This window comes from Cupressus sempervirens, chromosome 8, assembly GCF_028749045.1.
Source record: "Cupressus sempervirens isolate cs-2001-9-10 chromosome 8, ASM2874904v1, whole genome shotgun sequence".
Lineage (NCBI taxonomy): Eukaryota > Viridiplantae > Streptophyta > Pinopsida > Cupressales > Cupressaceae > Cupressus > Cupressus sempervirens.
In genome coordinates, this window is record NC_143125.1 from 800,947,484 (window position 1) to 800,972,567 (window position 25,084).

Consider the following 25,084-nt stretch of genomic DNA (forward strand, 5'->3'; position numbering starts at 1 on the left):
TCTTGCATTTACCTATTATAGATCTATGTTATTTCATGAGTCAATAGGAGAAATAAGGGCTAAATCTACTTGTTAGATTTAAGAATATGTTTTGCACTGATACCATATAAGTGAATTTGAGGTCCACCTACCTAGGTTTTGCAAAGCCTGATGTAGAAGAAGGGTCTAGCCTTATAGTTGGCTCAGTGTCTAAAAGGACATGTTAAGGATGGGAGTTAGCTACCCCTAGATATGTCTTATTCTCATCCGAGTAATTTAAAACCTGTAATGTTTCAAAACACCAACATCTCCTATGCATCCTTACATGTATGACAACATCTTATGTCTTGAATCATCAAAACTCTTAGTGGTATCATTGACAACACATTAGATGGATCTTGCTTGTAAGTGATATTAGGTATGGCTCTAAAGTTTGGTTGTCTAATCTCATTACTTATCAATTGCACATTCCAAACTTCTTTACCCTCTTTAACCTTAACAACTGAATAACTAGATGCCATAATGTAAACTAGGGTTTGCAAAAATGTAGGCTTCAACCTTAGCTCACGATAAATACCTTTGTGAATATGTTGTAATGGTGTCGAGTGACTATTGAATTCATCTTGCAGACATTGTTATGATCTCTTTTAATTTTTCCTTTCACTCTTTGTGCTCTTCTTCAAATTCAAATGATTTCAATTGAGTAGAAATCGATCATATAGACCTCAAAACCTTGCATTTAATGCTTAGTGCTTACATAGCTGTAAGCTTGGCTTCACTAAAGATTTTGACTCACTTGGCTTCCATGAAGTTTCCTTTCCACTTAGCAACCACTATGAGCTTGGTCAATAGTAGCAACTTTGATAGCTCAGCATCAACTAACATTTCACTCAACAACCATAGTGAAACTTTTCATGCTAGGCAGTAACATGAAAACTAACAAAACTTAATGATTTATTCTAGATTCTTAATAACATCTTGCATCTTTATTCATGGATTTGTAATATTTTCATAATTAAATCCTTGGAACTGATGTATAGTATAGCTTTTAGATATTAGTTCCACATACCTCTTAATTGCTTAATTTGAGGAAGTGTGATCACCTGACCCACTGGGTGAAGTGATCCCTTTTGAAATTGATGTGCCATAATCTTCCTTTCTCTTCTATGTCTTGTTCATCTCATCTCTGACATTCTCAACATCTTCCTTTCCTTTTCCTTTGTTGAACTTGCTACTTGGTGCCTTTGACTTTGTTGGACAATTTCTACTTATGTGACCAGTCTTCAAATAGCTAAAACATGTTGTTTGACTCAACCATCTACTGTAGTCACTTCTAAAATGTGTTCTTATGAAATTTTAAGCAACATGTCCATACTCTTGATAGTAGTGACAACTATATCTTGTATTATAATCCCAATTATAAGAATTTCCATTGTGCTTTACCTTTTTCTACTTGTTTGATGACCATTTAGGCTTGGATCTACACTCATATGCTCTATGTCCATACCTTTGACAATTATGAAAATATTCTTCAAATATTTGTGTGCTTGTGGTCTTGGTTTTGCATTCATGTGCTTGATGTCCTTGTTTGTTACATTTATGGAAATGACCCATGAACTTTTGTTTAGGATTCTGATTTGAAGTCTTGCTCCTACAAACATTAGCAATATAACCTATCTTACTACAATTATGACAAGTAGGTTTGGATTTCTTACCTTTTTTACTTCTTTCTTCACCACTTTTGGATGATTCTCCTTCTTTAGTATTAGTGTATCCCAATCTAGAAGTATCACTATTGGATCTAGGGGATCTCATCAATTGTTCAAAGTACTTGATGGCTTACTAGGTTTCTTGAAACTATCAACAAACACTTTTTCTCTTTTTAGATCATTTCCCAATTTTTCATTCTACAACTTCAGTGTTGTGATTTCAATATCCTTTGCATTTAGTTCATGATTTGCAATCATCATTTGAACCAAAGTTTCTAATTACATGTTAGCAATCCTAGTTTCCTTTGATGTTTTCTCTTCTAGTCTATTGGTCAAAATCCTTTTTTCTTCTTCAATCATGACTTTTTCCTCTTCAGCTTTCTTTTCTGCTTAGTCACCTCACATAGCAATACTAATTGGGCTTCTTTTTCTCTCTTTAGATTTTTGACTTCTTCAATTAGGATTCCATTTCTTTCCATTAGATATACAACTACTACATCAAATTCATTTGTGTTTCCATCAACAAACAATTCACCAGTGTCAATCTCTTAGTATTGTGTGTCATGTTCTTCAATAACAATTTCCTTCCTTCTCTTCAGTGATGTCTTCAAATCATTTTTTTCTTCATTCAAATAATGTAAGACAAGTTGTATTTCAATCTTTTGACTCTCAATAGTCTTTCCAAATATGTAGACTTTCATCTCCAAGATCTTTTCTCAAAGTTGCAAAGCTTTACTTTCAAAGAACTCAGCTCTAATACCAATTGTTGGAAAAAATAGGGAAGTAAACTCTAAGATGGTGGTGGGGGGGGGGGAGGGTGAATCACTAGCACTTAAGAATTTCAACCTCTAAAACAATTCACCACACATCCATCTCACAATCTATGCATATAAATTGCAATGCCAAATTAAACATATACATCCATTGCATGAAAATAAAAAATTCAACACATGTATGACACAAGATATTTGGTTACCTAGAAACCCTCCAATGAGAAGGTAAAATTGGGGTTGGGATGACACCCAAAAATATTCACTACTATAGTATTAAAATGTATCTAATGAAGGTTACAATTTTTGACCATGAAACATGATCTACCCTCTAAAAGCTTTGCCTTGTAAAAGGTTTACAAGATTGTTAGATCTTACCTTGTTAAAGGATTCAAACACCCTACTAAAAGTGTGCCTAGTAAAAGGACTTTAAATTAAAATGAAGTAAGAACCCAGTTAAAGGATTTACAACAACCAGTTAAGACTACTCTATTAAGAGATTTAATTGATTCACCTATTAGAATGTTTTAGTAATGATCCTTTGGTTAGCACTCTGTTTCTTGATGTTAGATCACCTCTATGCTGATGTGTACTTGATCCTTTCTGATCAAATGTATCTCTTCTATTCTTTGATTCCTTTCCTCTATTCTCCTTTAACTAATTATGTAATGTAACTCAATTCATAATACCTTAATCACCATGAATTCTCTATTTGCGCATGCAAACTTGCTTCAATTCTCCTTAGCATTTGTTAGAAAGTTTAGGGTTTATCTATCTTAAGAAAACTTAGGTGTCTTAGGGTTAGGTATGAATCAATAGTTGTGATTCACCCATATTTTTTCTTAAACCTTCCCTTTCTCTGATTGGATGTATGTAATGCATAGGGACTCACAATTAAGATTCATGCTTATCAACAAAGATCATAAATCAATCCTTAAGTCAGCCCAAAAATGGTTTACTTAGAAGTTTGTGCCATTACAAACTATTGAAAATATAAGAGGAGTAACTAAGAGGGGAGGGGTGAATTACTTACTACTAAAATAAATCCTATATCCCTTAGATGTTAGTAAAAAATAAAGTCTGAGAACTGAATACTGATGATGTTTGGTAAACACACATAAACTACTATAACTCGGTAAGTATTGATTATGCAAATCTTTAGATGTTATTTGTGATTACCCTTAGTTTAACTTAGTTTCAAACACATAAAAGAAAATAGCATGAACACATTTGACACTAGGATTTAACATGGAAACCCAATTTGGAAAAAACCACCAATTGTAACTAGTTACTATTTTCACTCTTTTGAAGTGAGCCCTATTAGGAGCCAATGTTATTAAAGGTTACAAAAAACACTATTAGGTGTGACCCTATTAAGGGATTTAATCACCCTATTAGGAGTGGCCTTGTTAGAGATCTTAAGATAATTCAATAGAATTGCCACCTTATTAGAGGATTTACAAATAGTTGTTAAGACAACCCTATTAAGAGATTTAGATCACTACTACAATGGTTAGAGAGTAACAATGAGATGACCTAATTTGAATGCAACTGAGTTGCTGATTACATATCTCTATCCTGGCTTGTACTTGATCCTTTTTGATCAAATATAGATTTTCTGCTCCACAAGGATATTGTTCTTATCCTTCAAATTTGCTTCCTCTCTTTATCATTAAATCTTTAATATATTCATAACATTTTTCACACACTTTGAATTTGCAACTTGAACTTATACTTATATCTTTCATATTTTCAAGTTGGCTCATATGTATCTTAGAACAATTAATATTCATCATCATAGTTGGCAAGAACCAATAGATAAATCAATTAAGCTTAATATGAAAAAACAAGAAAATCCTTCATTAGCTAACCCAACTTGATAGACACTAACTCAGAAGTGATTTCCTATGTTAACCAACGGAAGATTGGTTAACATTGCAAACTTGCAAAGATCCTTTGGCAACCGAGTGAGTTTGGTTAACACTCATCTTCAACAAACTTTCTTTTAACACCCGGGTGAACTTGATAGACACTACCTTCTGAACTAGGAAAACATAGGAACACTCAGTAGACACAAAAAACTATCCTCACTACCCAAGTGATCTTGGTATACTGACTGATAATGATATGACATTTGTGTAACATCAAAGAGAATACACAATTAATCAATTCTATTCAAAAATCTCCCTCTTTGGCATTGATGGCAAAATAACATGTCATAACACAATAAAATTTTGGAACAAGAATAAAGTGAGGAACATATCCTTAGTTTTATTGATGAGAACTCCCTCTATCAGTATGAGCTCTTCCTTTCTTCAATTTCTCCCTCTGTCTATGATAGCTTCTGCCAAGTTCATTCACAGATAAAGTTTCTATGATCGCAAACTTCTCCTTCTTACAAAAAATTCCTCGTTCTTTGGAATGAAAAAAATTTCTCAAAGATATGATAGTAAACTTCCCCCTCTTTGACAACACATGCCAAAGACAACAACTCTATTAATATCAATGTACCTTAAGTACTAATTAATTTTCAATATGCCCTTGCCAATTCTATATCAACTAATTGATCTTCAACTTGCTCTTGTTGATGCTGGACTAAACTTCTTTTAGTGAGCTACAGATAGGGGAATGACCCCTAGCTTACCTCTTAGATATAGAAATGTATCCTTAGGTAATGGCTTGGTGAATATGTCTACAATTTTTTCTTTTGTATTTACATATTCCAATCTCACTTCTTTATCCTGCACCAACTCTCTTAAGAAGTGATATTTTATATCAATGTGCTTTGTTTTGGTATGCATCACTAGATTCTTTGATATATTGATTGCACTAGTGTTATCACAGTATATGGCTATTGGGTCCTTGATCTCTATCTTTATTCCTTTCAACAATTGTTTGAACTAAACAATGTTAGAACAATTAACTACTGCTACCACATATTCTGCCTCTGCTATGGATTGATAGATGTAATTTTGTTTCTTGCTTGTCCAAGACACTAGTATTTTACAAGGAAAGAATGCTCCACCACTATTTCTTTTTTTTTTTTCAAGACTTCTTGCCTAATCAGCATTAGTAAATACCTTCAAGTCCAAATTGTCTCCAAGTTTGTACCATAAGCCATATTCTTCAGTACCATTCAGATATCTCATGATTCTCTTGATTTTCATCATGTGATTTTTTCTAAGATTTGTTGAGAATCTTGCCACCATTCCAATTGCTAGAGCAATATTAGGCCTTGTATGTACTTCATACTACAATTTTCCAATCATTAATCTGTATGTGGTTTGATCTACTTCTTTGGAATCATCATGCTTGGAAAGCTTATGTCTAGTAGACATAGGGGTTCCAACTGGTCTTGAATCTTCCAATCCAAATTTCTTTAGAATCTCCTTGATATACTTAGATTGAGTGATGTAGATACCATTTTTGCTCTATTGTATCTGTAACCCAACAAAGAATTTTGTCTCACCAAACATGGACATCTCAAATTCTTTACTCATTTCTTCTAAAAATGCTTTGCACAAGTCATCATTTCCTATGAATAAAGTATCATCAAAAAATATTTATGCCAACACAATCTTCTTTTCTAATTCTTCTTTGATATGCAGACTATTGTTACCATTTGTTCTTTGAAATCCAATCTGTACTAAGTGATTATGAAGTCTTTCATACGAATCTTTGGGAGCTTACTTGAGACCATATAATGGTTTGTGTAACTTGCAAACCATGTCTTTTTTGCTAGGATCTACAAAACCTTCTGGTTGTTCAATGTAGACTTCCTCATCAAGAATTCCATTCAAGAATGCAGACTTAACATCCATTTGATATACTTTAAATCCTCTATGTGTTGCATATGCTAGTAAAGTTCTAACACCTTCTAATCTTGTGATAGGAGCAAAAGTCTCACCAAAATCAATACCTTCTTCTTGAGAATAACCTTTACATACCAGTCTTTCCTTGTTTCTTGAAACTTTTCCATTTTCATTCAACTTATTTCTGAACACCCATTTTGTGCCAATTACATTTTTCTCCTTGGGTCTAGGAACAAGAGTCTAGGTTTTTTTCTTTTCTATCTGTTCTATTTCTTCATTCATTGCTTCAACCCAACTTTCATTATCCAGAGCATCTTTAACATTTCTAGGTTCAAATTCAGCAAGTAAACATGTACCTTTTAATTTGCTTTGTGTCATTGTTGCATCAAATTTGTCTCCAATGATCTGATTAGGTGCATGATGCCTTCTAACATATCTTGCTAGTATAGGTTCTTTGGGTTTTGAATGAGTTCCACTATTTTCATCATGAACTTCAGTATCAAGCTCGGGTCCCACTATCTATGACTTGGGTTCATTAGACTTAGTTTGAACTAGCTCCTCTAACTTTGACTTAGGTTGCACTATTTGCAACTCAGTAAATGTTGAAGATTTTGCAGACTTGGGAGATGAAGCCTCCTTTCTTTCAGATAAGTTTGGCAAGGTATCAAGTTCATAGTAAATAAATCTTTTGTAATCCTCTAGCTCCTTTTTGCTTTCTTCTTCATTCTTTTCTGCAAACTCATCAATTCTAACATGTGCACTTTCTATTATTTTATGAGTAGACAAATTCAAACATTTTTATGTTTTACTTTTGTAGGAGTATCCCAGAAATATGCCTTCATCACCTTTTACATCAAATTTTCTTTTCCTAGATTCTTTTAGGATATAATATTTTCTACCAAATACTTTTAAGTAACTTACATTAGGTTTGTAGCCATACCATAGTTGATAAGGAGTTTTGTTTGAATCTTTCTTCAACTGTACTCTATTTAGGGTATGAACTACAATGCTAATAGCTTCCTTCCAGTATTTTATTGCAACATTCTTTTCAATCATTAGGTTTCTTGCACAATCCATGATGGATCTATTTCTTCTTTCAGCTATACCATTATGTTGTGGTGTACCAGGGGCTAATAATTGTCTTTTAATTCCTCTTTTAATGCATAAATTATTGAATTCATTTGAGATGAATTCACCACCTTTGTTTGATCTTAAACATTTCAACCTCTTTCTAGTTTCTTTTTCTACTATTGCCATATACCATTTGAACTTTTGAAAGGCTTCTAATTTTTCTTGTAGATACATTACAATCATCATTCTAGAATAGTCATCAACAAAAAGAATGAAAAGCTTTTCTCCATTGTAATATTTCACATAAGTTTGTATGAACAATTTCTAAGACTTCTTCTGACTAATAGTTTTTGCTTTTGAAACTAGTCTTTCCCATCTTACTAATTTGGCAACTCTTACATAAGCCCATATTGGGCTTCTTCAAACTAGGAATACCTCTTACTCTTCTATGTTTTCTTATCTTAACCAGATTATCAAAGTTTACATGACATACACTTTTGTGCCATAACTCTCTTTGTTCTACTTGAGCAATAAAACATTAACATTCACTAAAATCAAGATAAATAGATTACCTTTTGTTTGCTTGCTAGATCCAACCCGATTTCCTTTTCCATCCAGTAGTTTGGCCTGTCCATTCATCAATTCTACCTTGAATCCAATGTTATTCAACTGTTCCACACTTAGTAGATTATGTTTTAGTCCTTCAACCCAATAAGCATTATCACATACAAGTTCCTTGGTCAATGAGATACATCCTTTTCCTTTTATGTTACAAGGTTCATTATTTCCAAATCTCACACTACCTCCATCATAATATTCCATGTGCTTAAATTTTACTTTATCTCCAGTTATATGATGTGAACAACCCCTGTCAATAATCCATATATCATTTTTGCTAACATGAGAGATAAGTGCCATCTTATCTCCTTCATCATTAGATTCATCTTTTATAGAAATATATACCATTTCATCTTCACTGTTATCAGAATCTTTAGCTATAAAACAAGATTTCTTACCTTTGTCCTTGTAGTTCTTAGAATCCTTCTTTCATTTTTGATTATTTCTTTTCCTTTCATCTTTGATTTCTTTTTTTGGACACCTTGCATCAATGTGACCAACTTCTTCACAAGAAAAGCAAATTAGAGGAACTTTACCTTTGTACTTTCCTCTTCTTTTGGAATATTTTCTTGCAAGTAGGGCTTCAACAACTTCAAGATCACTATCTAAAATTTCTTCTATTTCTTATTCTTCACTTCCTGATTGATTGGACTTTGATTTCTTTGCATTTTCTTTGAGTGAGAGTTTAGTTTTAAAAGCAGACTCAATAACCTTTGAACTAGGAACATAGTTATCAGAGTTATCTAACTCAAAAGCTATCAATCTTTTGACTAGATCTTTCAAAGATATTTTATTATTTGGATCACATCTCATCTCTTGAATAGTAGACACTCTAATTGCATGAATAGGAATAAGAGTTCTAATTACGTTTCTTACAACTGTTTTCTCTTGAATGTCTCCTCCATATGCTTTGATTTCACTTACACTTGTTTTGATTCTTTCCACATATTTTACAATATTCTCATCTTCTCTCATTTTCATCTAACCAAAATGACCTCTAAGACTTTCAGCCTTATCTCTTCTTACATTATCATGTCCTCCATATATGTCTTTTAGTTTGATCCACATCTCATGAGTTGTTTTGTAGTCTTTAACTTTGTCAAATTTAACATAACTAAGAGTAGATGCAATATCAATCATCATGATGTTATGATTTTTCTTTTCAATAATGTCTTCAACTAATAATGTTCTAGTGGGAGTCTTGTATTCAGTATCAAGATAATTGCACCCTAAATCACTGATAGTACCCAAATGTAACCTCATAAATCCTTGTCATGCTGCAAAATGGTCTCTGTTCAACTTGGGAATCTCTCATCTGTAAGATATCTCGATCTTTAGCTTAGGTCCAAGAAACCTTCTCTACAAGCACCAAAAGCTCTAATACCAATTGTTGGAAATATAAGAGGAGTAACTAAGAGGGGAGGGGTGAATCAGTTACTACTAAAATAAATCCTAGATCCCTTATATGTTAGTACAAAATAAAGTCTAAGAACTGAATACTATTTATGTTCGGTAAACACACATAAACTGATGTAACTCGATAAGTACTGATTATGAAAATCTTTAAATGTTATCTATGATTAACCTTACTTTAACTTAGTTTCAAACAAATAAAATAAAATAGCATGAACACATTTGACACCAAGATTTAACATGGAAATCCAATTTGAGAAAAACCACTAATTGTAACTAGTTATTGTTTTTACTCTTCTGAAGTGAGCTCTATTAGGAGCAAACCCTGTTAAAGGTTACAAAAAAAAATGTTAGGTCTGACCCTATTAAATGATTTAATCACCCTATTAGGAGTGGCCTTGTTAGAGGTCTTAAGACAATTCAATAGAACTGCCACCTTGTTAGAGGATTTACAAATAACTGTTAAGCCAACTCTGTTAAGAAATTTAGATCACTGCTACAATGGTTAGAGAGTAACAATGAGATGAACTAATTTGAATGCAACTAAATTTCTGATTATAGATCTTTGTTCTAGCTTGTACTTGATCCTTCTTGATCAAATATAGCTTTTTTACTTGACAAGGATATTCTTCTTATCCTTCAAATTCGCTTCCTCTCTTCATCATTAAATCTTCAATACATTCATAACATTTTTCACACACTTTGAATTCAAAATTTGACCTTATACTTATATCTTTCATGTTGTCAAGTCAGCTCATGTGTAACTTAAACATAACTAATATTCATCATCACAGTCGGCTAGAACCAATAGATAAATCAATTAAGCTTAATATGTCAAAACAAGAAAATCTTTCGTTAGTCGACCCAGCTCGGTAGACACTAACTTGGAAGCAATTTATTATGTTAACGAATAGAAGCTCAATTAACACTGCAAACTTGCAAAGATCCTTTGGCAACCGAGTGAGCTCGGTTAATACTCATCTTCAGCAAACTTTCTTTCGACACCCAAGTGAACTAGGTAGACACTGCCTTTTGAACTAGGAAAATACATGAACGCTCAATAGACATAGAAAACTATCTTTGCTACTTAAATGAGCTTGGCATACTAACTGATAATGATATGAAATTTTTGTAACATCAAAGATAATACACAATTAATCAATTATATCCAACAATAAATAACTATGTCAAAACTATGTAACTTGGCACTTCAAGTCCCTGATGCTCAGCATCAACTACAACTTTAATGCGTAACTCAGCATATGAATGAATTGACATGCACTAATCACTTGATATCTAAATAGCTCAACACAGACCATCTTCTTTACACTTGAGTGACTCGAAAGTTACTAATTACTTGGCTCATACTAAATATCTGTCGCTCAACATATACTATCTAACAACTTATGCTTGGCATGCATTACTTGTTTAGCAAGAACTAAGTAGATAACTTAAGTATATTGTCACTCATATGTCAAAACCAATATGAGATTAACATGATCTTTTATTGCTTTCCTATTTGAAATAGGTGAGGGAGTGTTGCTACTTGACACTGCTATGTGAGTTGGTGAAGGGGTGTCACCTCTCATTCTTGTTTGTGCATCTGTGCTCGACACAATAATAGTTGCACTCTATCTAGATTTATTTAATTCTTTGTCTTCATCAATATGAGGTGCTGAAATAATCATTTCATTTTAATTTGTTTCTCTTGCTTCACCATCTTCCTCTTCATTTGTAAGCCTTGACTGCTCATCGTTTGGAGTGTCAAAGGTGTCGACATGTATAGGGGAAAGGCTACCTTACAGACTTGGCATACCTGAGCTTACTCCACTACTATATTCATCATCAATGTTTAAAGTCTCTACCTTCTTTGTAGTTAGTCCAAAAATGCTTTTCCACAATAATTCACTTTGTTGTCATATAACTTCCTGCTTATTTATCAATATAAAAAATGTTCTATAATTTGGAACAAATCTATTCATATGTTGTTCCAAAAATGTAACCTATTGCTCTTGGGATAGGTCAGGAATAACTCTGACTAATGCATCAGTCCTTATCATTTTCTCTACCTTCTTTTCTTGTTACCGTGTTCCTTTTAGTTTCTCATATAGATCTTTGGGTATCTGTCTCTCTATTTCAAAAATTCTAGATAATCCTAGGGAACTCTTTATGTCTGAATATACTTCATCAATAGACTTTTGTTTCCTCTAAGGTGGTACTCTAACCAATTTCCTTCTTCTAGTTTTGGGGGCACTGGTCCCAATAGAATCTACTACTCTCTAATTTTTAGTCTACTCAACATTAGTAGGTGACCTTGTCCTTGGATTTTTTGGTGGTGGAGGTGTCAATGCCTTCTTCTTCTTTGTTCCTAGAGTCTCCTTTCTTAGTGGTATGAGAACAACTAGGGATTTACCCTTTTCACCTTCTTCTACTTCATCTTCTTCATCACCATTATCATGTTCTTCATCTTCACCAAGACCTTGTGTCAACTTTAGTTTTTCTTTTCCCTTGCCTAGGGTTCTCAACTTAGCTTCTAAGTCTCAATCATTTTCTTCCTTTTCTTTTCCTTGGAAGCTACCTTGATTTTCATAGTTATCCTTGCTTTGTCTTCCTCATATATTCCAAAAGGTTCAGCTTTAACATCTATCTCTTCTTTGAGTAGTGCATTAATGGTTACACTTACAACATCACTTTCTATCTCATATTCAAAACTTTGTAACGATGCCTTCCTTAGCTTAACTGCTTGTACAAAAATATTGTTTGTGTCAACAAGAAAACATATGTCATTGTAATATTTTGTGAGAAATTCTTCTAGAATTCTCATTCTCCTATTCATTCTTTTCTTAAATTCATCAAAAATGAACATTCACTACATTATCAATGTTTTCTCCCAATTGAGTAATATACTTATTGATTTTTCTCATCACTAGTTTGTCTTGCTCCCATACAATATTTCCAATACTTGGAAAATACTTCTAGATATAAAAGAAAATACAAACAATTAGGGATCCAAACTTACACATTTAATTCTTCACTTATCATATTGATAACATATTCTCTACAAGTTGTAAATTTTGTAGCTCAGCAAGATCATACTCATGATCTTTCATCATAATCTTCCATGCTTGATCCATAACCATACAAGGTACATTGTTCAACCTTCTCGATTGATAGAATTTGTTAGCAATGATTCTCACTAAAAATTTAATTAGTGGATAAAAAAAGTTTGGAATGGACTTACCATGCCCATTCCACTCGGCTCCATTGTTAGCCTCAACTTCTTCATGGTTCAAACATCACATGGTCTTCTTCTTGTCTAGGGTTGGATAATTTGTAACCCTATGTATCATTTTCTTCATGTTTTCCACTGGTCCATTTTGTAACCAATATTTCATGTCATGAATTCTACTCAAATTTTTTTATGCATTCAACTTTGAAAATTTTCAAGAATTCTAGGGCATGAGTTAACCCTTTCCTTTCAAGAATTTAAAATTCGTCCTTCAAGATTCCTTCTTTAAAAAACTTCTCATAAGCTTCTTTGATTTCATAATCTCCTACTTCTCCAATTTTTCATGTATAAAAACTTTTGACATGATGGATCATAATGGTGTTAGGTGGTATTGAAGATAGTGCACCCATAGAGTATTCTTTCATAGCAATACCTGGAATAACACAAAACTTAGGTGGAGGACAGATGTCACTCTTCACCAATTAAATTTTATTGACCTCTTGACTTATTCCAATAGTTGATGAAGCTACCATGATATTAGGTAGGGCTTGAAGTTATTTCTTCTTAGGGTACTTGACACTCAATCATGCTCTTTACTTGTTCAAACTTTTAGTCAAATTACTCTTGAAATATCTTCTAGTTGCTTAAATTGCTCAATTGTTCTGTGCTCTTGAAAATTTGAATGCAAGGTATGAAAGAATGTCTTCAAAATTCATTATATACCTTCTTCCTGATCAATTAGGGTCTCCATTAATGTTCTGTACTTAGATGAGTGGAAGCAAGTTGTCTTAGTTGATATTGATGCTTTTCAACTAGGTCTACAACTCAATCTCTTCCATGTCACTTAGTCTCTATCATTCTTGAAATGCTCAATCCATGTTGCAATGCTCATTCAACATAGACAATTTCCTTACACTCAACAACCTTTCACAAATTTGTTCTTATGCATCTTGTACATGTAGATATGAAGTTTTGATGTAGTGCAAGGTAGGAGAATCACCAAAGGAGATGTCCTAGCCCCTAGCTATATAACAATGCAGTGGAAACACAACAACAAGAAGCAATAACACAAGATCTGATACCAAATCATAACTCTTTATTTATAAATTAACTGTTACATGCAATGTGTTAGGTTGTAAGGCCTTCCTGATTATGGCCAAATATAATAGAAATTACAATAACAGTTTTGGAAGATCCCTCAAGATCCAATCCAAACCCTAGCTAGTTGAGATCCACACTCTAGTAGAAACCCCCAAGGAAGATCTCAACTTGTGCTCGCAAGCCCACCAAGCAATCTCCTTGTTTTCCAAGCTGCAGCTACTAGCTCCTCCTCTTGTCCACGATGTATGAATAATGAACAAAGACTTCTCCACAACCCCTATTTATATCGATCTAAGCCACAAGTCAGCCTAGAACACAAATTAAATAGAAATACATAAATTAAATGACACAAGTTGGCCACCAACTTCAATTAAATGTCCAAAATTGATGTCTTAGTAAAATTGTGATATCTTGTAGCTCCAAATGAATTAGAACTTGTTCTTCAAACCGTAGTTAGTAATCTAGACCCTCTTCAATCTCTAAAATTTTCATCCTCTAACACAATGTGAAAAATTACTTACATGGCCTACAATAGGTAAGAAATTCCTAAGCAACGTCGAGCTCCATAGATCATGCCAAGCAACCAAAGACCATGCTGAGCAACCAAGACCATGTTGAGCTCCAAGACCATGCCAAGCTCCAAAGACCATGTTGAGCTCCAAGACAATGTTGAGCTCCATAGACCATGCCAAGCTCTAAGACCATGCCGAGCTCCTAGTGTATGTTGAGCACCAATACCTACCAAGCTCCACAATAATTAACCAAAATCCCTCCACTCATGCAAGATTGCAAGTGAACCCACGATGCTCCTGCATCAAACACCCTAGGTTCAAAAAGATGTTCTAGTAACTGGAAGAACATCTTTTGGGATTCAACACATAAATCCCAAATTGATTCTTCACATACATATCCTCCAAGTCTTCAACTTGCACACTCTTTGCCCTGCTTTTCTTTTTCTTCTTCATATCCACCATAGGTGTTCCATAGGTCTAATTTCCATGCTGATCTCCAACCTTCTTAGAATATTCCAACTCAACTTGGCTACCAATACTCAGGTTCCTCCTACCAAGCTCTTCATTCTGCAAAGAAATTAGCGAAAACTTCCTACCACCTTTCTCAATAGTAAACACATTCCTAACACAATCATGCATAGCCTTGTAATCATACTGCCAAGGTCTACCAAGAAACATAGGACAACTATTCATATCCATAATATCACACAACACTTGATCCTTATACTGCCCAATCTGGAAATCAACAAGGCATTGCTCCCTCACTTCCAAAGCATGCTCACCTTGCAGCCAGCCAATCCTATAAGGATAAGGATGTCTCATTCTCTTCAAACCAAGTTTTTGAACCATCTCTTTAGTAACAAGGTTATTAGTACTACCACTATCCATAATCACCTTGCAGACTTTACCACTAGACTTACAATGAGTTTTGAAAAAACTAGTCCTCTAACAAGAATCCAATGTCCTCTCACCAATTAATACTTGCAGAGCCAACAAACTTTCTCCTTGCTCAGGCTGACTACTTTGGACTTCAACCTCATTCACAACAGAAGTTGTCCTACCAATTGGACATTCAAAAGATCTATGCCCCTCTTGACCACACTAGAAATAATTACCTCTAAACTAACCTCCACTTGTCCTTCTTCTTTGTTCAATAGGTTATGGTTCACCTTCTACTTTTGGTTTAGCTTGTGCTAAACTATCTTGCTTTTCCTTCCCTTGGGAGCTACCTTGATTCTTCCTCTTTAGCTTCTCCTCTACTCTCAAAGCATACTAATAAGAATCCTTAGCTAAAGAAATATTTAGCATACCAACCTCATCCTAAATATTGAATCTCAAACCATTAATACACTAAGCTACCTTCTCTTTTGATAATTCTATATGCCTAGACTGAATAGTCAACTTGTAGAATTCCTCTGTATAATATTTCACAATTATATCCTTTTGCTTTAGATTCTGCATCTTCTTAAACAACTCAAGTTCATAATCAGCAGGAATGAACTTAGCCTTCAACTTAGTTACCATCAACCTCCATCTAGTTATCTTTATTTTACCTTCCTCTTCTCTATCTCTTTGTAGTTCTTTCCACCAAAGAGCAGCATGTCCCTTCAACTTAGTTTGTGCCAACCTTACTCTGAGTGGATCCTCAATATCCTCAAGCTTAAAGTAGTACTCCAATTCACCAATTCAATCAATCAGGTCTTAGGGATTCAAAGTGCCAGGAAAATTAGAAACCTCCATCTTATTCTTTAGCTTCAACTGAGATCCAGATCAAGTGAACTAATGAGCCCTAATTCCAATAGGTCTCTCCACATGATTAGATCTATCCTCACCACTAGATCCAGCAACTTCCTCATAACTACCTTCAGTACCCACATGCCTAGGTACACCACCTAAAGCACTCACAATTTTAGAAATCATGTCACTCTTCATTGATGTTATCTGAGATCTAGACTCTACTCTAACATCCTCCATCTCAGATCTAAAATCTACTTTAACCTTCTCTAAAATCCATTCTTCTATAACATCAGTAAGATTAGAAATTTCCCTAGGGCACAATATTTTTGGAGGTATCTTCCAAAATTTTAGTAAACCCTAAGCAAAAAATCCACCAGCCAAAAGATCAATCAGCCACAAGATCAACCTTCATCAACCCAAGTCCTGGTGCAAACTACCTTAGCTTTAGCAATCTGTCTACACACTTAGGAACAACCTTCACTCTGATAACACCTAACATAGTGCAAGGTAGGAGAATCCCCAAAGAATATGTCCTAACCCCTAGCTATATAACCACATAGCAGAAACACAACAACAAGAAGCAATAACACAAGATCTAATACCAAATCATAACTCTTTATTTATAAAATAACTATTACATGCAATGTGTCGGGCTATAAGGCCTTCCTGGTTACAACCAAATACAATAGAAATTACAATAATAGTTTTGCAAGATCCCTCAAGATACAATCCAAACCCTAGCTAGTCTAGATCCACACTCTAGTAGAAACCCCCAAAGAAGATCTCAACTTGTGCTCACAAGCCCACCAAGCAATCTCCTTGTTTTCCAAGCCGTAGCTACTAGCTCTTCTCTAAATTTGTTCTTCCAAGCTCCTCCTCTTCTCCACAATGGATGAATAATGACTAAAGACTTCCCCACAACCCTTAATTATACCAATCTAAGCCACAAGTAAGCCTAGACCACATATTAAATACAAATGCATAAATTAAATGCCACAAGTTAGCCAACAACAACAATTAAATGTCCAAAATTGATGTCTTAGTAAAATCACGATATATCATAGCTCCAAATGAATTAGAACTTGTTCTTTGAACCATAGTTATTAATCTAGGCCACCTTCAATTTCTAAAATTTTCATAATCTAATTCATTCTAGAAAATTACTTACATGGTCTACAATAGGTACCAAATTCCTAAGCAATGTCGAGCTCCACAGATCATGCTGAGCAACCAAAGACCATGCCAAGAAACCAAGACCACACCGAGCTCCAAGACCATGCTGACCTCCAAAGACCATGTTGAGCTCAAAAACCATGCCAAGCTCCATAGACCATGCCGAGCTTCCAAGACCATGCCTAGTTCCATAGAGCATGCCGAGCTCCAAGACCATGCTGAGCTCCTAGTGTATGTCGAGTACCAATACCTACCAAGCTCCACAAAAATTAACAAAAATCCCTCCACACAAGTAGGATTGCAAGCAAACCCAAATGCTCCTACATCAAGTTTTGGCACAATTTTGTGTAAGGAACTATCGTATGATATATAAATTAAGTATACAATTCCATACATACCTCTCTTGCTTAGTTTGAGATGACATGATCACCTTCTCCATTGGATTGGGTGATCTTAGCTCCATTAGCTCCAATTTTTCCATCTTCTATTTTTTTTCCATTTCTGGTTCATTTTATTCTTCACTTTCTCAATGTCCACTTTTCCTTTGCCTTTGTTCTTCGTTTGATTTTCTAAATGTAATTGAGTCCTACAATTCTTGCTTTGATGTCCAAACTTGTGACACTTGGAACATATATTGTTAGGTGCATAATTCTTCTTCTTCAAATTTGGATAGTAGGGTTTTGTGTCTAATCTACATTCATATTCTCTATGCCCATATTTATTAGAGTTATAGCAATAACCTTCAAATGTAGGTGTAGTAGGCATATTCCTCAATCTTGACCTACACACTTGTATATTATGTCCTTGTTTATTGTAGTAAAAATAGTAACCAATAAAATTTGGTTTATAATTTTGCATACCATGTTTGCTTCTAAAAATATTTGTAGTGTGATCAAATTTTTCAGAGTGATAGCATGTTGAGTTGTCTTTTGGCTTTGCATATTTCTCCATTCCTAGATGATTCTCCTTTCTCAGTGCTAGAATGTCCCAATTGATCAAAAAAACTTGATGAATTCATTAACTCTTCAAATTATTTCATTTCTTCCTTTGGTTTATTGAATCTCTCCAAGGATTATTTCTCATTTCTCAATTCATTCTTCAATATGTCGTTCTATGATTTTAGATTTGCAATTTCGATATCCTTGTGATTCAATTTCTAGTTTGCAAGCATGAATTGATTCATCATGTCTAGTTGAGTTTTTGTGAGCTTTTTGATGTAGGAAAATCATGGATATAAGAGTAATCTTGCGTCACCCAAAAACATTTTATTTTCAGTCTTTTCCATTTTAATAAGGACTAGTAGACAAGGTGCTTACTATTCATGGAAACTTGCTATTTTTAGTAATTTTGTCATATGAGCTCAGAATGTTCTCATTTTCTATAGGAAGCTTCATTTTAGAGTTGTAAGCCTACCATAAAAATTTCATTGCTCTAGCTTAAGTATCAGAGAAGTTATTGCAAATTTTTGGTGGAAATATTTGTAGAAAAAATATTCAGGCTCATCATTAGAGGCTTTAGAGTGCCTGGATGAGGTTCAAAAAATCAATGGAACGACACTTGTCCCATTTTGAGCCGGTAGATCAGGAGCTGACATTTCTGAAAAGTGGCTATAATGGCAAATCAGAGCAATGGCTCAAGAGCTATGGCCTTTTGAAGTTGGGCTACCTAAAATATCTAAAATAATTGTCAAAGATGTATTTGGCCAACTCTGTATGTATTTTAGGGTTTGTTGGCCTTGGGTATTAAGTTTCAATGTCTAGAACCTTCTTGAGTGGCATAAAATTGCCTATTTAAGAAAGGCCCAAACATTATCTAGGATAGCTCTAGGTGATAGTTCACAGCATGACTTACAGATTACTGAAATGAAGGTCCCCATGTGGGTTAGCATATTGTACTTGTGAATTTTGTAATTCCACATTTGTGGCACAAATAAGAAGTCCATATTTTGTTCTTGCATTTTCTACTGCTTCTTTATTTTTGTTATGGTTTATGGTATTAAGGGGAGCACCCTTCATCACATTTTCACATCTAATATCCTTTCTACAAATCTAGTAGCCATTATCCTTTTGTGTTCTTTAGCCATAGTTCTATCTTCTTCAACTTTCTTCTTTTATTCAATCAATTCACATAGTCTTACTGATTGGATTTCATGTTCTCTTTTCAATGTTCTTATTTCTTCATTCATGAGTTTGTTCTTGTCAAGTTGATCAACAGATGCTTTGTCATTTGGATTAATTGATTCAAAGAATCCTTTAGTTTCAAATTCTTCATAAGAGTATTTATTTATCTGGATGACAATTTTCTTTCTCCTTTTTAGGGAATCCTTTAGATCCTATCTTGCCTTCTCAAGTTTCTACAGTGTGAGTTGAATTTTAATCTCCTAATTATCAATAGTCTTGTCTAGTTTGAAAGCCTCCATCTCAAAGATTTAATATCCAAGCCTTTAATCTTCTTTTAGAGGACCAACACTTTGATACCAATTGTTGACTGATGGAGGAATAAATAGGATAAAATAGATACTAAGGGGGAGGGATGAATTAGAATCTAGAATAGTTTTTACTTTTGTCAAATTCATCCACATCTATCAATAACTTGTGCATGTAAGACTAGTTATGTAAATATGTTGTAACATATAAGTTTGATCAATCACATGCATTAAAGTAAAATACATAACACAATATTTTTTACCTAGAAACCCTCCAAGGTGAAGGTAAATTTGGGGTAGGGATGATGCCCACAAATCATCACTACTGTAGTAATAAAGGTAACTAGTTAATGTTACAATGTTTGAGCAAAAAATATGATCTAACATGTGAGGGATCTACCCTATTAAAGGCTTAAGATAATTCTAGGTCTCACCTTGTTAGATGCTTTAACAGTTACAAAAAAGTAAGGACTTTGTTAGGAGATTTATAAAGGTCTATTAAGACTACTCTATTAAGAGATTTACTCTCATTCAAGTCTGTTAAAATTGATTCAATACCCGACTCTCGATTTTCTTTGTAAGTTGACTTTGAGTCTTCTCCTTAATAAATGATCATCTCCTCTAATTTGATATTCTTTTCTTTCCCTTTCACTTCACTACAATGACTAGGTCACTCAGTTTGTTAGATGATAACAAAACCCTTCAATGACTTCTATTGTGATCTCCATCCTTTTATGTCAATAGCTTCATGTTAGCACATAAACTCTTTTCATCTTCTTCTCTACTGACATGCGATCTAGGTTAAGACCATCACTATATAAATAGTTTCATGAAGAGTTTTCTAGATGATTCCATGTTTTACCCCTTCATCCTAATTGTCAAACACACAACATAGGGATCTATGATCCATAACTTGTAAATGTTTTGTAACTGTATATGAGCAATGTTAGTATGCTAATAGAAACCAAATTTAAATAAAGCTTCTACAAACTAAACAAAATTCATAAACTTCAAGATACACTAAGATGAGCTCTCAATTAAGAATATGAGCCATTAATGGGCTCTGTCAATAAGAAGCTCTCTTGTTGAGTGGCTTTGTCTAAATAGATAGGATGTATGCTCAAGCTTATGCTTCAAAAAGAGCTTCAAATGGAGTTGGAATTTGGGTGTGAGTGTATGGTTTTGATGTAAAATGGCTTCTTAAAATGGCATTATGACTTTACTTCATGGATTGTGTTGTTTTGCAAAGGGGAAGTATCCAATTTATAGGCAAGAGGCTTGAGGGTTTGATGGCTAAGATGCAAGGATGGGAAAAAGCTCATGGAGGGCTCAGATTGCATGAGAGGAGAGCACATGGATTGTGCTTCCTTATAGCCAATCAGGGAGTGACACATGTCATAGGGTGAGAGGATGGAGGAAAGGGGAAGGATGAGTCAACAAAGGAGGCTCAAGGGATAAAATCTTCATAAAGACCCTCATAATGGCTTGTAAGAGAAATAAAAGGGCTTGGAAGAGTCATTTATGGCCTAGTGGGCTTCATAAAGTTTTATGGTTGGGATATTTTGAAGGAGATGAGAGGAATTTCGACTTGGGCTTGATTAGGAAGGTTTTAAGCTTTCTTAGGCTTGTGCAAATAATTAGAGGATGGATTAGGATGGTTTAGGATTAGCTTAGGGATAGGCAAGTGGATGGCATTTAATGAGGGTGGGTGAAGGAGGAGATATTTGTTAACTTTGGCTTGGGTTAGTAAGTCTTAACCCATGTTTAGGGAATGTGACAAGGTTAGGAGGGGATTAGGATTAGGTTTAAAGACATCTTCTAGAAGAGTCTAGACTTTGGATGAGGATAAAGACTTTCTAGAATAGTCTAGAACTTCCCAAGACGAGGATGAAGACTTTCTAGAAGAGTCTAGAACTTCTTAGGATGAGGATAAATTAGATTTTTAAGAAATAAATAAAGTTTTACTTATTTCAAGGGTTTGGGTTGAGGAGATATTTATTAAAACTTTTTTAATAAACATAAGGATTAATATTTAATCTTAATTAAATATTTTGAGTTGGGATTAGGGGTAGGAAATGATGGGATTAGCCTTTAATCAAAATTAAAGAAGGATTAGAAGATTTTGGAAGAGGTTACTGGTCTTAAGGAAATTGGCCAAGTTTTGGGCAAAAAATAATTGTTTTATTTATTTTGGGTTTTTGGTCAATTTATTAATTAAATAATTAATAAATAAGGAAATAATGTTTAAATAAGATTTAAATTTTTTTGGGAGGGACCCCTTAATTAAATATTTTTAATTAAGATAAAGGGATTTAATGGCATAAAAATAAATAAATTAATTAAATAAATAATTAATTAATAAATGATGATGTCATCAGGAATTTTTCAAAAAATAAAAATACTTTATTTTCTAAAAGTTTTTAGGTGTCTACAGTAACAACCTATGAAAGTGTTAAATGTTCTATAACAACCTCTTCAAAAATTAAATATCCCTTCCAAATCAACTTGACAATTGTTTTGGCTAAAAATTTGTGTAGCTCTCTGCCTTTACTATTTCCTAATGCTTGACATTTTTGTTGCTTGCCCTTCATTGTGCTTGGTACATACTAAGTAACTCGATACTTGTATTCTCAAAAACTTGCTCGGTTGTTGATGAGCTCGACTCATATACATAAATATTTTTTGACCCAAAAACTTACTCAGATCCTCTAGAGATAGGTACATACTTACTTATGTACATGACTTGGCTTATATAAAGTAGCTCAGTTGCAGTGATGACCATCTAACTCTACCTTGTAAATGACTAAGTGGTTGACACTAATAGACAACAATGGTTAGAGATACCAACATGATCCACATGCTTGATGATGTGGAAATCACATGTATATTGCTTTTGCACTTTCATCCTACTAATTTTCCTTCATCATTTCTTCATACTGGTTAGTCATACCATTTTTTTTGCTTGCTTGACACTTCCTTCTTGTACTTAGTATGATTTTTTCCAAGTGTGATTACTCTTTTTGCTTGCTCAACTTGGCTTATCATTCTTACTTCTCTGGTCACACCTATAAACTAGAGTCACACTTATATTCTCATAATGCTTCATTAATCATGAAATCATACAAATCATGTTATATCTTCATCTTGAAATCAATGAGAACTAGATTATAACTGGTCATACTGGTACCTTTCCTAGCTAGTCCCTTAGACTTTTAACAATTATGCCAACAATCTCCCTCTTTTACATTGATGCCAATTCTTGACCTTATTACTTATGACTACTTTATACTTAGCATATAACATTGTGACTTTACATTGTTCTTTTCTTATTTACGATCATGTTGCAGGTTTTCTCAATTTATTTTTATCCTATGGTAGATCTCCTTTTGACTGCCCTCCTTGCATCTCTTCCAATTTTTTCTTCTCTATGTTTCTTTTAATCTCATGCTTCTCTTCCACTGCTTTTTTTTCTTTGAATCCTCATGCTTCTTCTCTCCCTTTCTTCTTTTTGTTCTCTTATTTTCCCATGCTTCTTCAACTTCTTTTGCTTCACATGCTGCTTCTCCCTTGATGCTTCTATTTCTTCTCACACTTAGTTTAATTTTCTACTTCTTTTTCTTCACATGCTTCTTCTCCCCTCATACTTCTCTTTCTTCTCACACTTAGTTTGTTTTGTTTCTTATTTTTCTTCTTTGTTCTCCCTTTGCACTTTTTCTTCATCTCCCCCTTTTACAACTTCTTATTTTTCTTCTTTTCTCTCCCTTTGCACTTTTTCTTCATCTCCCCCTTTTACAACAATGCCAAAGCGATGCATCATGTATTTGTGACTACTCCCCCCATGAAGTAAGCCAAATATTCATCAATCCACTTTATGATTAATCATTTAAATATCATGGATTGATGCTTTCCCCTATTGATCTATTTTAGGTTTGATAGGGGTAGTACCCTTAAATTTCCTCTAAGATACTCAAAGTTATCCTTCTGAAGATATTTTTTGAATATATCAGCTAGTTATTCTTTAATTGGTATGTATTCCAACATTATCTCTTTGTCTTACAATTTCTCTCGCAAGAATTTATAGTTGATTGTTATGTGCTTTGTCTTTGAGTGCATAACTAGATTATTTGATATGTTTAGTGCACTTTTGTTGTCATAGTTAATAACCATTATTTCCTCTACCTTCTCTTGAATTCCTTCAAGAAATTTTCTAATCTAAATAACCTATGTGTAGTTCACTGCTATTGCTATGAACTCTGCTTCTTCTATTGAATGTGATATGCAGTTATACTTCTTGTAGGCACATATCCACTAGTTTTCCTCCAAGAATTAACACACCACCACTCATTCTCTTTATGTCATCTATGTTCCCTAGCTAGTTAGCATCACTAAAGACATTGAGTTAAAATATTCCTTTGCAAGGATACCATAGAACATATTATTTAGTACCCTTAGATACCTAAAGATCATTTTCAAAATGACAATGTGTAATTCCTTTGGATTGGTTGAGAATCTAGACACTATTCCAATAATTTGTGCAATTGATGCCGTGCATGATCGATTAAACCCCTAGTAGAGGTGACCAAGCCCCCAAAAAAACCACATAATAGAATGCAACACAAGATACAAGATCTAATAGAAAATCCAACTTTATATTCATCAAATAACTGATTACATGTAATGTAGTGGGCTATAAGGCCTTCCCAATTATGACCAATTATAAAATAAATTACACTAATAGTTTTGAAAGATCTCACAAGATCTAAATAACTCCTAGCTAGCCTAGATATGCAACAACACAAAAACCTAGTAGAAACACCAAGAATGATCTAAACTTGTGTTTGTGAGTAACCAATAAATCTTCTTGTTTTCTAAGCCCACTCCTAGCTACTAGCTCTACTAAAATTTTCTCCTCTTAGATAGACCTCTTTAGCTAACTCTTCTCTAACTACCTACAACACTACCAAACTGATTTATTTATACTTGTACAACCACAAGTCATCCTATTGCAATTAGAATAATCTAGAACCCAAATAAACATAATATTCCACCATTGACTTACACCAATCATTAAATGCACATAGGATAAATAACCAAGAATCTAAATAGGTCCTCACACATCCCATGATGGATCCATGTTAGGATCACATGATATACGTATTAAATGAACCAAGTTGACTAATCAAATCTCCAAAAACATCTAGTTAATGAATCAAATGATTGAGAATCAACAACAACCATCAAGCATGGGTATACACCAAGAAAACTAAGCAAGAAAATCCACTAAGCTCCCACAAGCATCACCAATAATTGGTGTAGGAGCACCTTAGGGAAGGGATAATCCCTAAAAAAATTTTGGCTTATAAATGGTCTAGCCAACCATTTGGTGAATAAGAACTAATGATGAAGTCCCATGGTGTGTCTAGGAGATGTAAATAGGTATAGGTGAAGTTATAATCATGCACTTAGAAGATAGGACCTAAGTATGACTAGAAAGACAAAATTTGGTCAAAGAGGGAAAATATGGAAAAATACCTA